Here is a 20,420-nt window from a genome sequence, read left to right as displayed (position 1 = left end):
TAGAGTGGCGCAACTCTAGACATACAACCACATAATACACAATATAACAAACAGTATGAGAAAAATATTTTTTTAATTTATATTGATCTTTTTGTATTTTTTTATAAATAAACAAAATATATATATAAATAGATTCAATTTATACATAATTCACTTCAAAGTATAAATAAATTTACATTACAACTTATATTGCACAAATCTGACCACAATTTGATATGAGGTGAACAATTTAACAGCATACTGTTTTTTTTCACATTCTTTGTTATCAAAACACAATTTACAATAAAATTGAACTCATATAAATAAAACACTGGTAGTGATTTGAGGAATACCACCAACGCGTTTCGGCAAATGCCTTCTTCAGGATTTTCTTTACCAGTGAATACTTTATCTTAACACAGACATTTCTTCTATGTTGACGATGTTGTTTGGGATGCAAAGGTAAGTTCAACGTATTTGTTTTACTTTATGATGCCTTTTTTTTTCCACCCCTTCCTTTTTCTGTCTTGTATATCTTGTCTAATTCTAGTGGTCGCAGGTTTGTTGAATCTATATATATATCTCTTCTAACATTGGCAGGAGCATTTCCACTATAACATGATTACTGTTTTCGTTAAACCACAGATGAGTAAAACCGTATGGTGAAAGTTTTAGGATCCTAGAATTTCATGCACAGCCGTTTCTTTCTTCTTTAGTTACTTAGATGATATCTAATCAGCTTTCAGACCCTCCATGGAATTGTTTGTTTATATCAGGGCCACTCCACCAAATAACATACACAGGCGCGTTCCAATAGCCCAGGCAAACTCACGTGTCCGTGTGTATCCATGTTGCTACGCACTTTGGATTGTTTTTGGTGTATTTTTTCTGTGGTTTTTATGGTGCATTGTTCCGCCAGACGCATGGGGTTTGCAGGCCTGTGGCTGGTTTTCGCTACTTTTTGTACCGCGGTTGGCCTCATCGCATGTTTTTTTGCGTTCGCGTATCGCATTTATGCGGCGTGGCTTTGATTTTCCTGCGGACATTTGACGTGTTATCTGGTGACTATCGCATGTTACTGCCTTGTTGTGAATTCCACATTGACATGGGGTTATTTTCCCAGGATAGGCTACTCTTGCGGTAGTTATCACACGTTCTTGAGAATATACCCCTCTGTCTCTGGAGGGCTTGGGGACCACATTGTCACAGTTGGCCCACTTCAGCTTCGGCTAGGAAGCGCGGGTGCAGTGGTACTTTGCAGTATCGGACTTTGCTCTTCCGGAGTCTCTCAGTCTTCTTTGGGGTGCCAAACTTTATTGAAAGCAGGTAGTCCTCCAGGCTTCACAGGCACCACAGCTAGCAGGATGAGATGACTTTGCCGCAATTCGATAGGGTAAACAGCCGGTTGCTCTTCCTTAGTCTTTACTTTTGAGGCTCTTCAGTGTCCTTCTTTGTAGGTCATAAGGATCTGATTTTCTGGTGCCAGGGTTCCCCTAAATACTGAATTTAGGGAGGTATAGGATAGTGGCCAATGGACTAATTACCCCTGGGGTCACTACGCCCCTTGTATGACCAATTCCTGGGGGAAGTGGGCATAACTCCGTACTAGAGATCCTACATTTACCATCACAAAGATGGCCACTTCTGAAAAGTCACATCCACTTCAGGTAGCACAGTTCAGGGGTGGTACTAGCTTGAGTGTGGACACACCTGTCTTGCCTCGCCTTTTGTCCCACATGTCCAGGTCGGTTTCCTCTCCTATGAGAAAAACCCGATTCACATACCAAAAGTGGTGGACCTCTATGAAGCTCCCCGGCCTTGGAATTCTAATCTGCGGGTCATCCTGTGGGCAGGGGTGTAAGGCACCCCCTGCTCGAGCAGGATTAGTTTATGGCTCCCGGACAGCAGAGGCCATCACCCTTAGTGGTCAGGCACTCGACTCTGGTAGCAGGCTGACAAAAGTCAGTTAGTCAGCACTAAGGGCCCGTAGGTTTTCAGGGGGCACCTCTAAGGTGTGCTCTGTGTGCATGTATTACTAAATCTGTCACTGGCATCAGTGTGGGTTTATTAACTTGAGATGTTTGAAATCAAACATCCCTCTTTTCAGTGAAACCATCATGTTGCTGTGTAACTCGTATTCACCAGTGTCCAGTGCATGTTTTAAAATGGCTTCCCTGTTCCACTGCACTGGCAGTAATGCAACTGACCAGCACAGGGGCATATCTGCTCATGAAGATATGTCCTTACATGGAATATAAGTCAGTAGCTTTTCTAGCATACAAAACCCTGCACTACACCTAGGTGCCTTGCTTAAAAGATCAACATACTCGTGGCAGCCACCCCGTGAGGAGTGCAAATTCCTTTCGACTGAAACCTCCCAGATTTAGAAAACAAAATACCTAAACACGCACTTTCTCAGGATCTACCCCACAGTTATGGAATATGGAATTTTTTCTTGCGAAAAATCCTGTTGGACCCTGTTAGACTTGGGGGTCTGTAGTTGGCACAGGTATGCACTTGTGACAAATAGGGACCTCCTCCTCCAGTCAGGGTAAGGGGGTACACTCCTACAATAACCCCTGCTCACCCCCTTTGTAGCTTGGCACGAGCAGACAGGCTTATCTCAGAGGCAGTGTGTAAAGCATTTGTGAACACATACAGTAACCAAGTGACAAAACTACAAATGGACACCACACAGGCTTTATATCAAAAATAAGTATTCTTTATATAGATTTACCACAAGACCATTAAACGACAAAAAAACACAATACTGTTACTTTAGATGGTAGAAGTTTGCTTAGTTCTCTTAAGTTCTTAAATGCGACACTATAAGTCAATGTACCTTTTAGATGCGACACGCAGGGCAACAAAAGTGTTCCAATTTGAACCCAGCCATATGCAAATCAGTCTTGACCCTGTGCCTCATGGGAACAGTCCAGCCCGAACTGCCAATCCAGGTCCTCCCTGGACTGGAAACAAGCATCCTAGGACCGGTTTCAGAGTTTCACCCCTCTTCAGCCGGGATAGCTTGATTCCAGTGGCATGGAGAGCACGGTACCCACGTCTGGGCATACCCTTCCCACTCGGGGTGACAAATGCAAAAACAACAGTTGATGGACAGAATGCAGAACAATGTCATACATTCACCCCAGTACAGAGATCTGGGCCTAAATCCATCGTTTTTTTGCTCACCATGCCATTCCAGTTTGAACCCAGCCATATTCAAATCAGTCTTGACCCTGTGCCTCATGGGAACAGTCCAGCCCGAAATGCCAAGCCAGGTCCTCCCTGGACTTGAAACAAGCATCCTAGGACCGGTTTCGGGGTTTCACCCCTCTTCAGACAGGATAGCTTGATTCCAGTGGCATGGAGAGCACGGGACCCACGTCCAGGGAGGACTCGCTAAGAAATAAATCACTCAGTTGGCTAAACACTAAAGTTGGTATGGGCGTGCACTTTTTGCAGATTTTAAGATGGCCAGGCGTATTGGGTGGGTTGGCAGAGATTCCAAAGTATTGAAGGGTGATTGTGTGGTGCTTTCCTTTATATCTCCATTACTGGTAAAAGATGTAATTAGCAAGCTTAGTACAGCATTTTTTAACGCAGATCAAATTTCAGTTTTACCATTGGGTTTCTTTTACCAACCACCCCTACGGTCCTCCTACTTTTCGAATGAATCTACATAATCCTTTTCTCTTCCACAACTCCTACCTCAACCGTCAATCTGTAATGTAGCGCATGCTAGCCCATTTGTGCATCCTATCGCTCTGTCTAATAGGTTTGACTGTCTTTCTGACCTCGCTGGGGTGGACTGACGGGGGGTTGATGTGTCATTCTGGGTTAATCACGATAAATCTGCCCCGGCAGCCCCAACCTCGACCCCTGAGAAATGTCAGGAAATAGCAGAAGAACCAGATAACTCATCTGAAGTGGTGGGGCCTGTTCCAATAGGAAACAAGTTAAATAAGGATACTACAACATCAACTGCAAACAATAGACACCATCTGACAGACAAGGACCTACCAAATCCGCAAATATCTGTGGTGAACACTCCCTTGGGAAATGAGAATAGTAAGGATTCCACCACAACCTTTGGGAGTAATATTGCAGTATTATGCTGGAATGTAGCTGGGCTTCGTAGTAAGCAAAATATACCGGAATGGTTAGAGTTTACAGCAGGCTTTAACATCATGATGCTACAAGAAACATGGGCCATCAAACCCATACATTTTAAACGGCCCTAAGACTTTCCACTCCCCAGCCATTCCATCTAGACACGGTAGACCGAAGGGTGGCCTCTGCATTTATATATCTAACAAACTAGTCTCCACCAATGTAACTGTAAATTCTTCTAATCCTTTTTATCAAATTGTTCAGGTTGATTTTTCAGCCTCCATTTCCCTGGTTCTAGTCAACTTTTATAATAATGCTTGTAAATCAGACATACTGGAAACCTTATGTCGCCTTGATGAGGAGCTGGAATCAATAATGGATAAAGGATCAAATGACAACATTTTGACATGGGGGGGGGGGGGTGATTTTAATATCCAACCCTGCCAACTGCTAGCTAACAAAGTCTGTGGCATGATTCCCCCTAACAGGGATGATGTTACTCACTTTTCTCATTCAGGGTATGGAGAGAAACTTAATGAACTACTTTTTAAACATGACCTAGGTTTTAGTAATGAATTTGGAGGCAGTCCAGTTGAAGTATCCTGTACATTTGATGGCAGCATGGGAAAAAGTGTTATTGATTTCCTCCTATTCCCTAAATGCTATTCTGCCTTAGTCACCAACTTTTCACAATATATAATTTTGCAATGAGCGACCATTTCCCCCAGAGTCTAACGCTGGATACTAGCTCTCTACTCAAGCAAGGGGTAGGGCATCATACCTTAGCTGCAGAGAATATAGTACTCTCCTGTTTGAATGGCTTTAACCTGCGCTGGTCTATGGGCTGTTTACCCGTCTAGCCTTTTAGAGCAATTAATTAGCCAGCAGAGAAGGGCTTTTGGGGTTTGTCTGGATGATTATGGAGGCCTTTAACCAAATTAGCAAGGTAATTAAGGCTGGGCTGACCACCAACGAGAAGAGAGGGGTTAGAAAAACCCAAGGGTGGTTTGACGACGCCTGTACCCTGTGCTATTAAGAGTTGTGAACCTAGTCTCAAGAAAGAAACCCATAGACTTCTTGCCGGGATTGGGTTAGAATTAAAAATCCTGTCTCTGTCAGAAAAGGTATTACTAAGTTTTTTGGGATTCTCAACAAATTGTGGAAATTCGCAAGAATGATGTAAAATTGTCCAGTGGGAATTGGTGGAGCACTTCTCGTTTTGCTAAAGATCCATGTTTTCCTTCCGAAACAGTCAGAGCTCACAAAGGGGTTCTGCCAGGGGATGGTGTCAGGAAAAGCACCAGGGTCCATGTTAGACCAAGCAGATTATATGATTATGTTTGATTGCAATGCCCACGTTAGACTCAGCAGATTACTTGACTGTATTTCACTTTCAGAGCTTCGTTAAGGTTTCTTGGACATGTTTGGGCATGTTTGTTTTCTACATTGCGCCTGTGCACGCTGTGAGAAGTTGGCCTGATATATGCTGTCCACTTGCTATAGTGGGCACCCTGTATCACTACAAACAACCCCTTATGGTGAATAGGTCAAAGACAACCTTTATTGAAAGCTATCCTAGTGGTAGCTATGGAGAGCAGCCTTAAGGCTAAGTCTTGAAGGAATGTAAAGCTGCTTATTTTACCAGTCTATAATCTCTTGAATGATCAAATGAAAGGACTACCACACCAGGTATATAATTAAAATATATGTATTTAAGATAAAACACACCCCTCTAGTCTCATTATGAGACTGGAGTTCGAAGCACTTAATTTACAAGTTAGCAATCAACAGTAATAGCACAAATACACATTTGGGCCCTAGGGGCGTACCAAACCATATACCAATAAAGTGGTATAAGAACCACAACTGAACTAGACACAAGGACTAGAGCCTGTAGAATCGCTGGGACCCCAAAGAACCACCCAAGGTAGTGACACAGGGGACCCACGGGGACCGTGTGCAGTGTGCAAACACAACCGCGGGTTCCCGTTAGCTTCTATGGGCAATGTCGCGGTTGGAAATTTAAAGATTAGGGACACTTAGAATCGAGTCAGGACCAAACCCTTTTGGATTTACGAAGTTCTAGGGCTAGCACCGGAGTACTCGTGTTACCTCACCCAGGGAAGCCGGCTCATAGGTGTCTTTTGGTGTCGGGTCGCGTCGTCGATTTCAATGGGAGCTGGCGAAGAAGTGCTGCTGCCGTGAAGAGGAGAAGTGTCCGAAGCTATCCAAGCCTGGATCTAGGATGGAAGGAACCTGAAAGCAGAGGGGACAGAGTCTGGGTCACTTACCAGTGACCAATGGACCAATGTCCACAAATGTCGGGTGCTTCAGGTGAGTTGACGCGTGTCTTGACTCTTCAGCCACGAGGTCCAGGAGGCGCCGATGATGACCAGGAGCTGGATTGAAGCTGTGGCACGAAGTCTGTCGAGTGTTGCGGTGTCGGCGACCAGATTTGACCCAACAAGCCTTTGCAAGTCACTGGAAATCAGAGAAAGGACTGCGGTGCAGACCAGCAAGGTCTGTGGGACTCACCCAGTGAAGGTAAGTCGGGGCACGTCTGGAGCAACCAGGAAATCCCAATCAGAAGAGGAGTTGCCTTCGTGGGGACCTACTAGCCAACGGGCTAGCGATCGCAAAGGAGCCTCTAGCAGTCGCACTTGAAACCGGCCCACGGGTCACTCGTGGTGTGGAGGCCAGCAATCTTCGGTGCAGGAGGTGCTCAAGGCTGGGGCTACTCGGAGCCCAAAGTACAACTTCGAGGAAGACCAGGAAGATGATGTTGCTGCAAAAGTTCACAGTGTCCAGGGGTCACGGTTCCACGTCACCCACGAAAGCCACGGGCCTCAGCTTCGCTGTGGTCTCGGGGTAAACTCGGGGAAGTCTGGAAATCCACCTCTGGTGATGCAAAGACTTCGGCGTCCGGCGGGAGCTTCAGCGATGCAGACCGGTCAGTTGCTTCTTTGGTGCCTGCCAAGCAGGGGAGTCACTCCTTGACCCCAAGGGAGATTTCTTCAGTCTTCTAAGCAAAGGAGAACATCGAAGGTCCAGGATATATGTTGCAGAGTTTCGTCCAGGGTAATCTAAAGTCGCAAGGACTGGGTTCCCTTACTTATACTAAGTTTGGGGGTTGGACATACTCTAGGGAACCACCTATGGGAGGATTTGGAAAGAGGGGTGGTTACACCCATTTCCTTTGCCAAGTTTCACTCCAGAGCAGGGGCAGATAGCCCCTGCAACTGGTTTGAACTGGACTATGCACAGGGACACCAAGTGTGCCCCCAGTGCAGCACTTCAAATCTCCCGCCCAGTCCCAATACACATCTGCCTGTCTAGGGAGGTGGTTACACCTCCCTGCGACAGGAAACCTATTGTCCAGGCCTCCCCTGCCGGAATTTCGGTCAGCAGCAGGAGGCCAGACCCGTGTCTGTGGCAGAGGCTGTAGAAAGTCCTACCGGGTTAGAGCAGTGTGAACATGTCTCTCCCTCTAGAAGGGTGGAATGCTACCCCCGCCGCCAGAACTGGTGGGGAGTAGTATTCCAAAGCGTTTGACACCAAACATGACATGTTTCCGTGCAGCCATCCCAAAGTTAGCATTTACCGCGAGGTTATAATGCACTTAAGAGTATATGGTCAGGCTGCACAACAAACAGCATCAGTGCAGGAGCACCCTCTCACATAAAAACCAAACACTCTGCCTTCAGGATTGTTACGGCCTGCCATAGGAGTGACTTATAGGTTTTATATGTGTGTGCAATGGTAGTGATATAGGTAGCCTATACCACTGTAAGGGGTGCAAGCACACCCTTACCCAGGCTGCAGTAGCAGACCTGTGGTGCCATTTTGGAGTGCTTCCCAGGGGTGGCAAAATACATGCTTCAGCCCCTGGTAGGCGTCTGAGGTACCTATGCCCTAGGTACATAGTATACCATATACTAGGGACTTATAAGGCACTCCAGAATCCAATTAGATATGTACCTAACGTACATGGAAACCTTTTTAGAGAGGAAGCAGCTGGGCTGGGGTCCTGATTAGCAGGGCCACAGCCAGACTAAGGTCGAAAAACAGTGATATATATATATATTTGTTTCAGGTTACCTAGACTTGAAGTTTTGGATAATAAATCCTTACCTCCCTCTGTGCACTTACCTTTTGATATTTTGTCCCTCGATATTGTTGTAACGATATTCTGTCCCATCAAGATTCCAGACTCAATATCCCCTACTACAATCAGTAACCAATCGTACAAATTAGCTTCTGTGAATTAGTATCAATTTTGTGACTTTTTAAAAATTATTTTATAATCTATGCTGAAAACTGAAGCTTTTCTAGGTGTGCATCCATTTTTCCAGATCATTGTATTCATTTTTGAATGTTCCTTGGTAGAGCGCTCATACTGCCTAGCATCTTTAGTCAAAGCCAGGAACAGCAAGGAGACCAAAGAGAGTAATTTCAGATTTTTTAAAAATAACATTGCAATAAGTTTGGAAAAAAAACACATTTCACATATACATTTATGCAACATTTGAAGTAGGATGATGGTCCAATAAACTTGTGTCTGCTTTGTCCAGTAAGCATAACAGGAATGAAAGAACCTCCATGTTAGGGAACATCTAAATATAGCATGCATCAAGTCAAAACATTTTCTATATAGTGATTTATTTGAGGTAAGGTGTAATCATGAAAGTTCAGAGTTCCATCCAACACCTTTTAACGTTTTTCCCCACGTTCGTAAGTTTTTTTGCAGTGTTTTTTGTTCAAATATTGGACTCTGGCGTTTCTCCATTTTCAATCGTCTTGCAATTATAATTGAAATTGTAAATAATATTTTATTAGCACATAGTATTGAAGAAAACTGAAACCTAGTAATTACTTCTGGGTCATATGTTAAAAGGGCCGCAATTAATTGCTGTCTGTAGGCACATGCTGGCAATGAGTGTCACAATATTTGTGGAAAAAATGGTTTATGGATACTGTCTGTATAGATGATTTGGGTCTACTGAGTGGTTGTTACCACCCTAACACGCATTGGGTTGCATCGCCCCCTTAACACCAAAATGTAGGCTCCAAAGCACTCCTGCTCTCAGCTGTCTTACCTACAAGCAGTCACTGCAAGGGATGGGTCATCACCTGTCAGCAGCTTTAGCAACAAGTAAGGCAGAGAGGACAGGTATGGGCGTCATTTAGGGGTCGCCGCTGTGGCCCCTGGCTTGCCCTTTCTTACCTCTTGCACTGCCTTTACGACCCCTGGTCTCAGAGGTGGCAAATTCACCGCCAGGAACCCAAGGGCAGCTGGGGCTCCACTCCATCAATGTTCTATCAATTTCTTACTAATAGTGAATAAATAAAATATATTATTCACTAACTGAGTAATTCAAATGGAGTACAGCAAGCTGGAATATGCCCTACCTTGACAGCTAGGTAAGTAAAAAATGCTTTTTAATGTATGTTGTTTGCGTGCTTGCGGGTGCGAGTGTGTTTATGTCTGAGAGAGTGTATATGTGTCAATTTGTGTGTATGTGTGTGTGAGTGAAAGTGAAAGTGGAGGCCAAAGTGCGTGTGATGTCACTTCCGCTACCCCTGGCATCTCGGTGAACCGTCGTCCATGAGGACAGGCCAAGCACAGCTCAACAACTGACATCAGAGGAAAGTGCGATGAGCGCCGAGTCATCGATGGGCATTAAGCACATTATGTGAGCCATTAATGGTGCTCGGAGCCACTGCGTCTGTGGCTATGCGTTTACTGCGTCTGCCACGTATTGCAACATCTGCCGAATAATTAAGGAAATGCTTCTAGTGCAAATGGATCACAAGTTACTAAAAATAATTTTGGCAAACATGAAAGCAAGAACAGGCACTTAGCAAAACGTTGCTATCGCCTTCCAGTTGTTCCTCGCTGCAGAGCGTCATTACACTAAAAGGTCTGCCTTATAGTATTACTGTCCTTGGGGAACCCTTTTCAGGAGCTTGAGGGAAATAGGAGGCTCAAGGGCACAAATGGCAACAATCAGAGCCTGTTACCGCTGGTGTCCAGAGGCACACCCAATGTTGGACCAAGAACCAAGCACAGCTGCACCTTTTTAGCTCCTGAACCTCAAGGTAGTGAAGCCCAACAATCCAAGACTTACTCCGGGAGGTGGAGCCTCAGCAAAGCAAATAACATCAATTAATAAATCATTGTCCAGCCAGTGCTTTTACTTGAAAAGGAAAACTACTATAACCGTTCCACAGCTGAATACTAACAAGAGCTAAACAAGCAATGCAGAGGACCAACTGCTGCACACAATTGTAACGGGGACTGTTGGGGAACTGAATCAGCCACAAGCTACTTTAGGCTGCCGCAAGATTCTTACAGGTAAGACTATGGTGGCACAATGTGAGAAAGTGCCCTCCTTCTTGCATGGTATGCCCCCACTTTTTGCTGAATGGCTGATGTACTTTGACTGAGTGTTCCCTGGGTTCCTGCCAATCAGGTACCCAGGGCCTGTGTTCCTTCCCTAAAACTGCATGAAGCCTAAACCCAATTGCCATCTCTGGCCACATTTCAGCCCCTGGTAAATGGTACCCTAGATACCCAAGGCCTTGTGACCAGAGTAGGTCCCTAAGGGCAGCAGCACTTATTGTGCCACCCTTCGAGGCCCTGTACCCTGACACACACACACTGCCTTTGCAGGCTGAGTGTCTTGGTGCAGAACAAAACAAAGAGTCAACATGGCACACATCCCTGTGTGGCATGCCCACAACACACACTGCCCTATGTCAGTGGTGTGGGCACAGGTGCATGAGCCCTGTGCCCCTACAGTACCCTGGTCCATTCCTGGGCACTGTAAGTGCAGTGCTGCCATTAAGAGTATATGGTGCTGGGAGGTCGTCAACACGAACTCCACAGCACCATAATGGCTACACTGAAGACTGAGAAGTTTGGTATCAAACTTCTCAGCACAGTAAACCCACACTGATGCCAATGTGGGATTTACTGTAAGATGCACGACAGAGGGCAACTTAGAGTTGCCCCCTGAACCCAACCTACAATCCACGTTTTGTCTGAGGGGCTGCCTAGGCTGCCACACAGCAGACATGTTGCTGGGCCCCTGGGTAGAGAGCCATCCGCACTCCTGGGCCTGCAACAATGCACATCCTGAGCGAGGTGCTAGGTCTCCTCCCCAGGATGGTCAGGGGAAGCTTCAAAGGCATGCCGCCTTTGTGAGCTTCTCCAGGCCACTTGCTGTACTCAGCAACTGGCCCCCACCGGTTCTGACCCCCTCTCTGGCGGGAAGATCGGCGGGAAAAGCTAAGTGAGCAAAGGGGATGTGCCAGCCTCTGCCAACCCCACCCCTCAGGTGGGGAAGGTGAGGTGAAGCACATCTACAGGCTTTCGCCATCTTGAAGATGGGAAGCCCTGCCCAATCTGGACTAGGCTACTGCCACCCTCCCATGGGAGAGTGGCAGGATAGGGGGTGTACCCACCCCAGGGAAGGGACCCATTGGACCCTGCCCTTTACCTACCTGTAACGCCCCTAAATTTAGTATTTAGGGGTACCCTGAACCTTCCTTCCTCAGATCCCGAATCCGAAACAAGAAAGAAGATCAAGAATCAAGAAGACCTGCCGTGCAGCTGCTAAGAAGAGGAAGACACCAACTGATTTGGCCCCAACCCTACAGACCTGTCTACCCTCGAACCTGCTCCTGCTAAACCCCGGCGTCTCCAGCGGTCAGCAACCTCAAAAACCCCGCAGGACCTGACTGCCTTGTGTCTCTAACTAACTGGGACTCCCACGAGCAGTGGTACTGCTCAAAGCAAGTAACTGACCCCTGGCATCAGTCAGGAACCGCGAACCCTGCACACTCTGCACCCGCCAAGCCTGGCCTGTGCCTGAGTGGACAAACACCAAGAGGACGTCCCCCCAGCGACTGTGACCCTGAATCCGGCACCCAAGGGCCCACCTCGACGCTCCTGATGACGCCTGCAGCCTCAGAACCAGGGACCCCTCCAACCGCGACCAGCAGAGGGTAAGATTTCCTGACGCCAAAAGGCATCCCTGCACCCGGTGCCCTGCGGCACCCTGTGCCCAACTCCGGGGTGCCTACCTATCCTCCAACTACCCAACTTACCTCTCGAAGTGGTGGTCGCACCTGAAGAACCTTCGTCCCCGAGCTTGCAGCCTTTGTTCGTCCTTGAGCTTCTCCATTGAAATCCATTAAGCGCCCGACGGCTCAAAAGCACCCTGCACCCAGCCGCCCGAGTGCCCCTGGCAGTGCAACCACTACGCTAATCTACTTCACCACTTGCCCTGAGTAAGCGACCAGGAGCCCAGCTCCCACAGCCGCGTGGCCTGCTAGCCAGCAGCCACCAACCAAAGGCCCCCTGCCTCCCATAGGATAATATCGGGCCTAACTCAGTCTGCATCCGGCTGCCCCTGTGCCGCTGAGGGTGTAACAACTGAACCTACCTGACCCGGGGAGACCCCTGAGTCTATGCCCAGAACCTTAACTCTGCCAGTCGAGTACTTACCCAAAAGCCGATAACTCACTTTTCTTCCATAGGGTAACATTGACTGGTTTCACTTGGAAATTCTTCTAAGTGTCGAGTTTTGAAACTTTAAAATATTCACCTAAAATCAGCCGAATTACGAAAACAAATTTACTCACCTGTTATCAGGAGAGATCCCAGTGCTGGATCTTGGTGCCCAGCACTGACCCTGCAAAGTAATTACAACCGTACTTACCGCTAACTTGATTTTCCTCCATAGGATAACATTGCCTGGTTTTTGCCAGAAATTCTTACAAGTGTCGATTTTGCAAACTTACAAATATTCGTTAAAAATCGCCTGTAAAACAAAAACGCATTCTTTCCACTGTTTACAGGAGATGCACCAGTGCTGGATCCAGGATCCAACACTGAGTAAGAAAAAGTAACGATAACCCTACTTACCTGCTAAGTGAATTTCCTCCCATAGGATAACATTGGTGATTCTATGTGAAAATGTTTCTAAGTGTCAGCTGTTAAAATATAATAATATTCATTAAAAATCACAACTGTAACCAAAATGTTTTTACTCAACTGTTTACAGGAGATGTCCCAAGACTGAATCTAGGATCCAGTCCTGTGGTAAGAAAAGTAATCCAAAAAGTAATCTATTGCATTTAACTAGAAATTCCCATTGAGCTTAATGTATAATTGTGTTTGAAATTGTGTTGCCTATTGCAACAACTGTAACTATTGCATTCAAAAGTCTATTACCTATTGAAAGTATTTATCTAAAGCATCTCATTCTGAGAAAGTATATTTTGATACCTATTGTTGGTTCTATAATAAAACAAGCATATATTTGTATATACAAACCATTGGCCTAGAGTTCAGTTCTTGAGTGTTTGAGACCATTTGCTGACTGAGTGTGTACAACAAATGCTTTACACTGTCCTCTGATACTGCCTTACTGCTCGACCAAGCTACCACTTTAGAGAGTAAGGTTATATCTAACTTTAGCCTCTGCCAAACCTCTGGGGACTGTGGACTCTGTGCACACTGTACCTATTTGGGAATAGTATATACAGAGCCACTTTCTTACACACAACATCAGAGCGAAATAAGCCAAGGGGCTTGTGAGGGAGAATCTTCTTTTCCCCTCCTAAGAGTGTAGATACAATAGATAGTAGATACAGTAGATACAATGCTGGCACGGTATGACTGTCTCTAGCTAACCCGGTACCTGTGCCGGTGTCTTTTTGTGTTATTGTGGTCGCCACAGTGTCTTAGCAATAGCTGAGTGCAGGATTCTCCCCGCATTACACTGCCGGCCCCATGTGGGTGTCTGCGGCTCCTGCTGACTTTACTCCAGCCCAGTCAAATCCAGGGATGTCATCCAGTCTTTCTGCTGTGCGCACTGGCAAAGTGGATAGGGCTCATTGGGTAGAGGCAGGCAACGGCCTCACTTTGCTTGCACATGCCGAGGGAGTGGGAATATTTCTGATTCGCAACTTTCCCAGGCTCACAACTCAAGCCCACCAGCCAAACAAATGAAGAGTGTCCAACCTTGGTTCTAACAGGGGTATGGCGGTGGTTGATATAAAACTACTGAATGAATCTTTGGTTTTCCTAGCGCCTTAACAATATGGTCCTTGATGGATTGAAAACCTTTTTCACACTCTTCTGACCATGAATAGGTTGCCCCTTTTTTCAGCAGAGCCCTGAAGCATTCAGTAGTTTTGGCAAAATCTTTCATGAACTTGGCATAAAACTCACATAGCCCAAGGAACGACATGAGCTGTTCCTTGTTTTGGGAAGCAAGCGCTTCCACAATACTTTTGATCAAACCTGGTCTGGGTGTTATGCCATGCTCGGAGATAATGTGACCTAAATATTCTATTTCCTTCACCTTGAAAGTGCATTTGCTCTTTTGTAGAGTAACTCCTCTATCCTTGAGAATGCTGAAAACTTGATCAATGACTAAATCGTGTTCAGCCTCAGTCTTCAAAAAAATAAGAATATCATCTTGGAAGACAACAACCTGGGGAATATCGTGAAACATTTCGGTCATGAGCCTTTGAAAAACTGCGGCTTGGCTTCGGCGGCCGCAGTTTTTCAAAGGCTCATGACCGAAATGTTTTACAATATTCCCCAGGTTGTCGTCTTCCAAGATGACATTCTTATTTTTCGAAGACTGAGGCAAAATTTGAAAACACCATCAGGAGTAACAAAGGCTGTGAGGTGTCGGGACTGAGGATGCAGTTCGACCTGATGATAGGCAGCCTTGAGATCCAGTTTGGTGTACCACGAAGATGATCCAACTCTGGAGATCAAATCGTCAATGCGGGGAAGGGGAAAACCATCAACCCAGATGGCTTCGTTGAGGCTTCTCAAATCGACACACATCCTCAAGTCCCCAGACCTCTTTTTAGCCAGAACGATGGGCAAAAGGCAGAGAGTAGCTTCGACTTTTTCAATTATACCTTGATCACACAGAGTTTTTAAATGTTTTGATAAATCAGCCCTAATGCTGAGGAGAACATTACGTAACTTATGCTTGACAGGCTTGACATTTTCTTTGACCTTAATAAAATGTTGAAAGTTAGTGATTTTACCCAGACGTTCATCGAACACCTTCGCAAACTTGTACACCAATTTATTAGCCATCTCAGTAGAGGACAGAGAATAGATGTCCTTGGCAGATTTAACGTGATCTAAGGCAGACTGTTTATCAATAAAGATAGGTTTGGCTAGACCAGGTTTGATGGTTAAGCCAAATTCAGCCTGATGAAGTATACCAAGGACATTCATCCCCCTTCTTGCCACGTACACTTTTCCCTTGATGACTTCCTTTAGGACACTGATGGTGGCCCAGAAATAGCCTAATAATTCAATTCTGCTGCCTCAAAGGCCACGGTGAGTATGTCAGGTGGTAACAAGCTCTTCTTTGACCAGAACTTAAGATATTTGTCTTGTGACACGATAGTAATACGTGTTCCCGTGTCTACAAGAAGTTGAATGCGAGTGGTTTCAATGGTGACGTTAACCTCAGGATCAGGAATAGGAGGTGTGGTTTGTTTCTCGCTACAGTCTTTCACCACTACTATATATTTTTGGCTTGTGATGTCATCGTCATCATGGCTATCAGGCTCATTCAGGACACACCTTATGTTTTTCCTTCAAGCCCCCATACAAACTCTAGCAAAATGTCCCATTTTTCCACACTGTTGGTTAACAGCTGGACAATTTTTAAAGGAAAAAACATGTAAAGTCGAACCACACCTGTAACAATATATTTTCTGATTGAATGACCTATTCTGCACAAAATTCCTGCTGCCTCTGAATGCGTTCTGCCTCTTGGTATCATCACGCTTGACAACAGGCAGTTTGGAAGAAACAGCACCTGAAATTGTAGTATTGGACAAAGCAGTTTCTAATTGTTTAGCATCCTCCATAGAGCTCTCTATACTTTTGGCAATGTCTACTGCTTTGTCTAAAGAGGGATCTTTCCTGTAACATCTGGCTACAAGTTGGTCCCTACTGAGTAGGGAGGTAAAATTCTCAAATTCGCACTTAGAGGCAAGAACTTTCAGTGCTGTGATGAAGGTGTCAATGTTCTGCATTCTGGTAAAATAAATTGTACCTATGTATTACAATGTTTTTTGCTTTTATAAAATATTTATCTAGTTAAGCTACAGCAATGTCAAATTCATCAGGATCTTCGCCTTCAGGTGTTATGTTATGTTATGTTAATAGGATTTATAGAGCGCAACGGTTACCCTATACATTGCCTGACCGGGGAGGTGGAAAATCATTGAGTAAAAAGCCAGGCCTTCAAACCCTTCCCAAACAGGAGAAGACTATGGGCATTCCTCAAGGAGAAAGGCAAGTTATTCCACTCCACGGATGCGCCAGCCGTAAAGCTCCTACCACCCCAACTGGCCTTTGTAACAAGAAGCGTCAAGACTTTTTTCGCGCTAGAGGACCGAAGGGTCCTAGTAGGAACATACCACCTAAACTTGTCCTGCAGATACTGTGGGCCAGACCCATTTAGGGCCTTAAAAACTGCACAGAGGGCCTGAAAACCAACTCTTTGCTGCACAGGAAGCCAGTGTAGCCTAACTGACTTTTTTTTTACCGATACAAATTTTGGGATGCCTGATAACAGCCTCGCAGCCGCATTTTGAGCCATCTGCAGCCTGTTGACCAGATGCTGACGGGCATTCATAAGAATGCCATTACAGTAGTCCAGTCTTGACAAGATAAGCACCGTGACCACCGTCCTGAAATTCCCTTCCGAAAGGTAAGGTTTAATTTTCCTTAGAATTCGTAGCCACATGAAACAGGCAGAAACCACGGTGTTTATATGATCGCTGAAGGTCAGTTTACAGTCTACAGTTATGCCCAAATTTTTTGCTTTCGGCGAGGGGAGGGGGCAGCTGCCCAATTCTGCCGGCCAGCAGTCAGGGGTCCAAACATTGGGATTATTTCCAAAGGCAATAATCTCAGTTTTGGACGAGTTAAGTTTTAGACAGTTTGAGGCCATCCATCCAGCTATCTCCTTCATACAATCGCGAAAACGCACTCCCTTGGATCATATGGAGGTAAATGATCAAAGACGTTCTGTCCTTCAACACCCATGTGCATGTGATAATACATATGATTTTTCTTTCTTTCAGGTCTGAATCTTTGACCGTCGATAGCACCCAAATAAGCTGTAATAGATCTAAACCACAGTTTCCATTCAAGTGGAGGATCTTCCTGTTCTTTCAGAAATTGAGCTGGAGCTGTGACACTCTGCATGATGATTGATTACCTGTGAAGTAAAACTGTTAACAAGACCAGGAAACAAGAAAAAGGAAAAGATAAGCAGAGAAGAAAAAAAACAAGAGGACGTCCAGTAAGAGGAGAGAAAATAAGAGAAAGAGAAAACGAAGAAACGTAGAAGAAAGAAAAAGAAAATCTTTGTATTGTTCGTAATATATGGCTCAACAAATAATGAATATATGGTAGCCTCTTCGTTGAGTTGTGCCTTTAACTGTGCCTTTAGATGTGACCAGAGAATTTGGTGGAAGAGGTGAAAATAAAATTGGATCACTGTATCGTGAATAATGTGTGTGCGTTTCACAGAAGTGACACACAAAGAAATCCTGTTAGTTAAGTCACCAGACGTGTGTGTGTGTGTGTATCACAGACATGATACATGAAGAAATCCTGTTTGTTGAATTACCAGACATGTGTGTGTGTGTATCACAGACGTGACACACGTGAAGAAATAAACAATCTTGTTGCGAGCATTAGATCGATGTTATTTAATAAAGCACTGTGTGCGTATCACAGAAGTGATATGCCGAAATTTCCTGAGCGTGAGGTTTCCGATGTAGTTGCTAAGCAACCACCACACTGGCTGCAAACTATGAAAATACACTCAAGATGGCCGCCACGTGAGCGTGATGAGTAATGGGGTTGCGTAGAGAGTCAGCACTTCATCAGCATGAACGAAGCAGAATATTCCGTGGAGAGCGCAGCAGGCACGAGACAGCCGATGAGGATTCCAGGGAATGCGCTGCAGCCACAAGGCGATGCGCATGCCGTATTTCAAACCGGTAAGTCATAGCAAAAGAAATATGAAGATTCTCTCTTTTTAAAAAAAAAACAGCATTGATGCCTGCTTCCAACATGTCCTTAGCCTTGGTTTCCTTCAGTAATGTACAACAAACACCAATCACGAAGAGGTAATTAACGGGCAGAGAAAGACACCGTTTCAAGCAAGGCAGACAAAACAAAATAATTGGACGCTCTCTGTACCACCCCGGGAAATGCGCGTGGCCAAGCAATAAAAGGAAATGGTACTCACGGTTTGCCCTGAAAGTGGAAGTCAAAGGACACAAACCAGTACCTGGCGAGGTGTGTTCTCAGTCCAATTCCGTGGCATAGGTTGTATGATCAAAGTGGCATCGTATCCCGTCTTCTGTCACCACTGAAATAAAGAAGATGAATCGGCGTAGTGAAATTGAGAGTATTTATTAGGGGTAGTACAGAGAGCCGTCCCAGCTGGCACAGCCAAGGCACACAAAGAGTAACTGTCACTGAGGGAACACTCAGGACAGGACCATCGTCAACACTCCAGATGACATCATCTAGTTCTGCCAGCATCACATCACCACACAATCTTCTGATTTCTGGAACAACTGGCACATTCTCTGCTGGAGGATTATTCACCAGCAGAGAATCCGCCAGCCAAATCCTCACGGAAAACTGCCTCCACCTTACTAACCTTATGACGGCTGCAGCAATTCTGCTAGAGAGATTCTCCTCCAGAAGGAATGCTTCAATACAAGATTTAACTTTCACCCACAACTTGGATTTACTTTTACAATCAACCACCTCTAAATCAGGTGTTAACTTCACCTACAGCAAAATTAAGGTCTCAACAGGCCTAATCACCTGGGAGGTCAGAGCCTGAGTCAGTCGCATTGCGTGACGTGACTGACTCTTCGCCAGCAGAACAAGCTCACTGGAAAATATCTTTATAATCAGACCACTGGAAATTTGAAGCAATGGAGGACTGCATTATGCAGCAGAAACCACTAAATGATGCTGCATAAAAAGGCAAACTCTATTGTAATGAGGCACATTTTGCGCCAATGCTTTATTTACTACTTTGTGATTTTAAGACACTCTGAGTAAAGGTTTCACCTAACACAGCGCATGTGCTGTAGCTTGCAACAATGTATTATTTCTTTAAAACACAAAAAACTCTAAAAAGAGGCTTTTAGCTAGCCATTATTTTACATTGGTTGTCTTTCTTGTCAATTGTGTCAGTGTGTCGGCTTCGCTTGTTTATATTTTCTTCTCTGGAGCATGGACCAAGTACTGACTGATTTATTGATTAGTGTTCATCTGCGCTGCCTGTGCATGGATTGTGGTTTTTTTCTTTTGCTTGAAACCATCAGAGTTGAAGTTTGGGCTTTCCAGTGTTTCCAAGAGCTGAACTCAAGAAACTAACAATAACGAACTTTGTGGCATACATTTTGGCTGCCTGTCATTTTTATTGAAGATGACACTGTAAATATACTCCCATCAAGTTTAAAACTGTTGCCAGACAGTATGTGTTTTTCTAAATTAACATTTGCCGCTGTGCTTATTTGTTGGTTACCTCTTTTATAATGAAAAGAATGTTTTATTCATCATCAAACATGTGTGATTTCAAAAGGTTTTTATTTCATCTTCCCAACCATCAGCCCTCAAATCACCCTCACCTCCCTTTACCTCTACTCTGAGCCCTCAAGTCACCCTCACCTCCCTTTACCTCTACCCTGAGCCCCAAGTCACCCTCACCTCCCTTTACCTCTACCCTGAGCCCCAAGTCACCCTCACCTCCCTTTACCTCTACCCTCCTTGACCCCTCAAGTCACCCTCACCTCTATTTACCGCTTCCCATTCCTGAACCCTAAATTAACCCTTTCTTCCCTTTACCTCTACTCATTCCTAACCCCTAGAATCACTTTTTAAATAAGATAAAAAGTTTTCTATTTAAAAAAAAATACTTAACTGTGTATGAAAGTATTGTGTGGTAAAGGTACACACACTTACCTGAGTGATACTTACATTCAGGGTTAAGACTGTATGATAAAGGTCCTGCGTGGTAAAGGCTGTGTGGTAAAGTCTGTTTCCCCTGGGCTGTACACATCCCCGTCTCTTCCTTAAACACTCTCCTACGTTCACCCTAGCACCCCTAAATATTTTGGGGGCACTGTTGGTTGTTTTATTCAATTCATTATATTTGGTGGGCACCTTTGCCTCTTTGACAGTTTGCCCTCCCCTCCATCTCTCATCTCCCATCACACTTCCTATACTT

The sequence above is a fragment of the Triturus cristatus genome, chromosome 6 (genome assembly GCF_964204655.1).
Source record: "Triturus cristatus chromosome 6, aTriCri1.1, whole genome shotgun sequence".
Taxonomy (NCBI): Eukaryota; Metazoa; Chordata; class Amphibia; order Caudata; family Salamandridae; genus Triturus; species Triturus cristatus.
The sequence above is the reverse complement of the archived record's forward strand: the minus strand, read 5'-3'. Positions refer to the sequence as shown.